At 40.0% G+C, this 6,000-nt stretch overlaps 1 protein-coding gene and 1 non-coding gene across 2 annotated transcripts in view; both read left to right on the top strand.

Annotated features, from left to right (window-relative positions):
* The first annotated feature begins 2,397 nt into the window (after positions 1-2,397).
* On the top strand, positions 2,398-2,469 carry Trnah-gug (transfer RNA histidin (anticodon GUG)). The gene has a single exon. It is a non-coding gene; the product is annotated as a tRNA-His (tRNA).
* Positions 2,470-3,009: 540 nt separating this feature from the next.
* The window catches only part of LOC134671340 (uncharacterized protein CG43867), a 448,491-nt gene continuing 445,500 nt past the window's right edge, over positions 3,010-6,000 (top strand). Inside the window, exon 1 of the mRNA XM_063529166.1 lies at positions 3,010-3,358. The gene's annotated coding sequence lies outside the window, so the exon portion shown is untranslated. The remainder of the gene's footprint in view (positions 3,359-6,000) is intronic.

The raw sequence follows: 6,000 nt of genomic DNA, 5'->3' as shown, positions 1-6,000 counted from the left end.
TGTCAAGAAACGGTACTGATAGTTCCACTACTTGACGTCAGATGTCGACTACGAAATAACGCGCGTATTGGTAAGAAAGTGGTAACAACTGATTTTTTCTTCCCACCTGTCTCCAGGCTCAATCGTATTAACAGCAAAATCGAAGTGATCTTTAAATCATAGAGTAACGTAGTTTAGTGTGCTTAGCTTATGGGGTGGTATTCCACCTGTCCAATTCCTTTGTCCAGTGTGTCTTGCGTCTCACATTTTGGCTTAGTGAGAGAGTGGAAAGTGAGACGCACAGACATTGGATCAAGATATTGGACAGATGGAATACCACCCTTAAATGTGTTAAGGCTGCGTAGCCAACATTCCAATCGTTTACGTTCCGTTAGCGATTGTCACCTTGGCTAAACATAAGCACCAAAGTGAATGTAAGTACCAAGTAATAATTATCCTAGCTAAAATTTTTGGGTTAAGTTAGTAGCGAGTTGGTCGAAAGAGCGTCAAAAGAACTCCTATAAAAATAATATTCATGAAAAAATCGTAATAATTTTTAAGAAAAAAAAACCGACTTCCATGGGGGCCGATGAAAGATTACTGTAGATGGTACACTATGTAGAAGGAGGTAAAACCACCCACTTTTCTACTAGCATTTTGCTTCTGTATAATGGCTCCTCTACAGGATGGGCCAACGCCGGCCACTCCAAGGGACGCAGCCATGCGGTAGAATGAGATAGCAATATCACTTGCTCCCTCTAACGCATAAATGCGTCCCTTGGAGTGGCCGGCGTTGGCCCATCGTGAAGAGGAGCCATGAGGGTCGTAGTTCTAGCCTAACCTAACCCAATCCTCAGATAGCAGTTCGGTTCTGTGCGGATCGCAGTTCGAACCTAATCAAACCCACTTTTCAAGTAGCATTTAGTTTCTGTAAGGCTCGCAGTTCTAACCTAACCTAATCCTTGTTCGGTTCTGTGAGGATCGCAGTTCAAACCTAACCTAACCCACTTAATGGCGCATGCCGTGCGGTGTACGGGGGTTTAAGCGGGAGGGGCTAGTAAGATTGGCATCATCGTACTTTATACCTACATTCATTTTATGGTAGGTAATCATAGTTGTTTATTTAGTTAAGGTATCATAGTGGTTTTCTGGGTCAAGGTCCGGGTCCGAGTCCGGGTCCGAGTCCGGGTCCGAGTCCGGGTCCGGGTCCGAGTCTGGGTCCGAGTCCGGGTCCGTGTCCGGGTCCGAGACCGGGTCCGAGTCCGGGTCCGAGTCCGGTTCCAAGTCCGAGTCCGAATCCGGGTCCGAGTCCAGGTCCGGGTCCAAACCGGATCCGGGTCCGAACCGGATCCGGGTATGAGTCCGAGTCCGGGTCCCAGTCCAAGTCAAAATCGAAATTCGTAATCACCAAACGTGTACCATGCGTCATTGAAGAGTTCTGTTCTGGTCATCATCAGTAGTTCCACTTCATCAAATGCGACAGTTTTTAATGTAAATGCTTGATTTTATGATGAAAATACAAAAAAATCTATACGTATGCCTATAATATTTGAGGAGTTTCCTCGATTCCTTATGGATCCCATCATCAGAACTCGAGCATGACAAAAATGTGGCTTAAAAACTTCACTTGCTTAACAAACATAACGACGAGGACAAATCGCCAACCGTGAACTATGCGTCGTTGAAGAGTTCTGTTCTGATCATCATCAGCAGTTCCACTTCATCAAATGCAACAGTTTTTAATGAAAATGCTTGATTTTCTGATGTAAATACAAAAATCTCTATACTCATGCCTTTAAGATTTGAGGAGTTCCCTTGATTCCTCATGGATCCCATCATCAGAACTCGAGCTTGACAAAAATGTGGCTTAAAAACTTAACTTGCTTAACAAACATAAAGAAGAGGACAAATCGCCAACCGTGAACTATGCGTCGTTAAAGAGTTCCGTTCTGATCATCATCAGCAGTTCCACTTCATCAAATGTCACTTTTTTGGGTGTATATGCTTGATTTGTTTATAAAAACCCAAAAATCACTATATGTATGCCTTTAAGATTTGAGGAGTTCCCTCGATTCCTCATGGATCCCATCATCAGAACTGGGTTTTGACAAAAACGGGACCAATCTGTATGCATATACATTCAATCAAAAAAAGAATTTTCAAAATCGATCTAATAATGACGGAGATATGGAGTAACAAACATAAAAAAAAATAAAAAAAAAAATAAAAAAAATAAAAAAAAACATACAACCGAATTGATAACCTCCTTCTTTGAGATTTGGAAGTCGGTTAAAAAATAAGAAACGTCGATAGTATCAACTGGTATCAACACTATGCAACCGCATTTTACGTTGAACGGAACGGAATGGTGTCCTAAAGTAATAGGTAATTTCGCATCATTTTTCACTCGCTCCGATAGCCGTGATCGTCTAGTGGTTAGGACCCTACGTTGTGGCCGTAGTAACCCAGGTTCGAATCCTGGTCACGGCAGTTTTCAACACTGTCATGGCGGAGTTTCTTTTTGTTTTTTGTACTACAATTGTTTTTTTTAAACTTCTATTTCTATTTAGCTAAATTAAAAAATAAATATTATTAATATTATATTATGTAATATGTCGTTACTTTTTGGACATATTACTACTAAATAAAAAGCTAGAATCATATTATTCTTACATACGTTCAATAATATTTAAGTGAATATTTTTTGTTGCATAAATTAATTTTACACAAATCATCTAGTAAGACTTGGTAAGACCAAACTTGGACGCAGTTTAGCGAAAAGGATCCATCCTCTAAAATTTGTCATTTAAATGAATGACTTTTCTATTTGACAGAAAGTTTAAATTTTTCTAACAGATTTTTGTGGATTGGATTCTTTTCTCTAAACTACGTCCACATGTACCCAGATTTGATAACAGCGCCACCTGTAAAATATTTACTAAACGCGGTGCCGCGCTAGGCCTTTATAGTTCTTGCAGTCGTTATGTCTATAATGACTGTCGACAGATGTCACTACCAGTCTTTGTTTTGGTCGACCACGCACGGCAGCTGTTCGGTGTGCGCTATCATAGAAATTCGTGAGAGAAAAGGAGTGGTGATTAGGCTGTGTTTGCCTAAAAATACGGCTTTTTTGTATAGTTCTAGGACTCGTAGGGACTTGTGCTCGTGATATGTTAAAGATATAGTTATTACGCGTGTGATATACTGTTGGTAAAGTCGAGAAACGTTGTTAAATGGTGTAATTACCATAGTAAACGTAGGTTATGACGTTTACTACGTAGCGAAGTGTGTTTGTGTGAGTGAATTCGACAGGTCGTGACAGCATTGCCGTTGAAGCGAATCTTAACGGGATAACTATGCGAGTATGCGAGCGGTTTGCGTAAGTATGTAAAATGATTTGTTTTATCCAAACTGAACCTAACCTAACTGAATCACGCCTTCTAGAGGCTATAGATATTATTGAGGGTCTGTGTAGCGTTGTTTGACCTCGATACGCGGCGTGCCATTCGCTATTTCCCTTTGAAAGGCAAAATTTGTCGTGGTTAATTTTTGCGATTATTTTTTGTGTTTGTTTTGGGGACTGTGTTCATTCATTATTGCGATTTTCATGCTAATTAAGTCCCTAGTTGATTAAAATTTCTATGTTTTGAAGCCAATATAAGTACCCACCTTTATTTTTTGCAAATCTTGATTGCGTTAGCCATACCGTACCTACTTACTTATGGCACTTATGCCCTATTTGGCATGCATTAGGAAAACTAGATGTATACTTACATGCAAGGGGTAGAAACACCTGTAATTTAAAAATAATGAGGTAATTTTCCAATGGTAGGTCTGCCTGTTTAAGCAATTTAAACTTCACTGCTTCATACAAAGTGCCATTTAGAAGCTGTTCTTTAAGCTCTTCATTGAGATTTAAAAATAAAACGAAAATTTTGTATTTAGGACTAAATAAAATAAAAATGCCGAATGCACCCAGAACGCTGGGCTAAAGTATCCACGGACTGGATCCCACAGGATGGATCTCGGGGCAGAGGAAGACCCAAACGGAGATGGCGGGACAACCTAGATACATTCTGTGTGGAGTGGCGGGAGTGTGCATTAGACAGAGACAAGTGGCGGGAAAGAGGGGAGGCCTTTGCCCAGCAGTGGGACACACTAATAGGCTAATAAAAAAAAAAAAGGACTAAATCTGAAAATGCGGCGTTATTATGTTTTGATTACTTACTTACGCGAATCGTAGAACGTTTACCTAGAAGTTAACATTAACACTCTTCGAATACTTAATTACAGCTTTTGTCAACCTATTTGTCAAATACCTATGCCTATTGATTCATTTGGACATTCACAACAACTTACAGACTAACTTAACACCTAGGTACTTTACTATTGATGAAACAAACAAAGTATAAACAAAGTAAGACAATACACGTTTACAAGACGCGAAAAAAGTTAAATACGAACTGAAACATGACACGAGATTTTTTTTTTCGCCATAGACAATAGGTATATAGGTATAATTACTTTTTAGGGTTCCGTACCCAAAGGGTGAAACGGGACCCTATTACTAAGACTTCGCTGTCCGTCCGTCCGTCCGGACGGACGGCCGTCTGTCACCAGGCTGTATCTCACGAACCGTGATAGCTAGACAGTTGAAATTTTCACAGATGATGTATTTCTGTTGCCGCTATAACAACAAATACTAAAAACAGAATAAAATTAAGATTTAAATGGGGCTCCCATACAACAAACGTGATTTTTGACCAAAGTTAAGCAACGTCGGGAGTGGTCACTGGTCAGTACTTGGATGGGTGACCGTTTTTTTTTTTGCTTTTTTTTCGTTTTTTATTTTGCATTATTGTACGGAACCCTTCGTGCGCGAGTCCGACTCGCACTTGCCCGGTTTTATTACTCCAATTGCGAGTATTACTGCAATGTTTGGTGTTTCGCTGTAGGCCCTGTGATAACGCTTGTGACGCCCTCTACGCAGAGTTTTGTGCAAGGGCTCCTCTACACCATGGGCCAACGCCGGCCACTCCAAGGGACGCATTTTTGCGTTAGAGGGAGCAAGTGATATTGCTATCTCATTCTACCGCATGGCTGCGTCCCTTGGAGTGGCCGGCGCTGGCCCATCGTGTAGAGGAGCCATAAGATTCCCTATTTACACTTTTCATCCACCCAACAGTCCAACCACACCAACTGCCTAATAAAATAATGCATAATCAAATTCAAGCTATAAGTAAAATCACTAATAGCAAAAATAATAGATAGTTACGTTACATATGTCTTTGCTAATAGTATGTTTTAGCTTGTATTTTATTATGCAATAGGCCCCTGATTTAATATAATATTATTATGTGGTATTAGGAATATTAGGATCGGCCAGCCAAATGAGCTAATGTCGTTGATGTCATTTGTGCGATATTTGTGCGTCCGCACCATACAATTTAATCAGATTGTGCGAAAAACTGGACAGTCTGAGTTTCACTTTTTTTAATACGAATTATGTTGCCAGGTTAATATTTTAAGTCGGAAACTACCGACTACTAGTGATTATTGTAAATATACTTGGTCAAGCAGATCTTGTCAGTAGAAAAAGGCGGCAAATTTGAAAAATGTAGGCGCGAAGGGATAGCGTCTCATAGAAAATTTGAATTTCGCGCCTTTTTCTACTGACAAGATTTGCTTGACCATCTATAAAACGTGTGAACCTGTTTTGATTGCCACAAATCAAATTAGATATAGATGGTCAAGCAAATCTCGTCAGTAGACAAAGGCGCGAAATTCAAATTTTCTATGAGACGATATCCCTTCCCGCATACATTTTTCAAATTTGCCGCCTTTTTCTGCTGACAAGATCTGCTTGACCGACAATACGAGTATCGTACCCACGGCCAAGTATGATTTATTACTTGTATTTTATTGGTTGCTCGGGTTTGGCTTGAAATTAAACAAAAGTGTGGCTTTATTTATTAGGGAATCAGTAGGTATTTTGGGATTTTTGAGGGCAATATCTAGGGC

Source organism: Cydia fagiglandana, chromosome 15 (genome assembly GCF_963556715.1).
Source record: "Cydia fagiglandana chromosome 15, ilCydFagi1.1, whole genome shotgun sequence".
In the NCBI taxonomy this organism is placed as follows: domain Eukaryota; kingdom Metazoa; phylum Arthropoda; class Insecta; order Lepidoptera; family Tortricidae; genus Cydia; species Cydia fagiglandana.
Note: the sequence above shows the minus strand (reverse complement) of the source record. Positions and strands in the feature narration are given on the sequence as shown.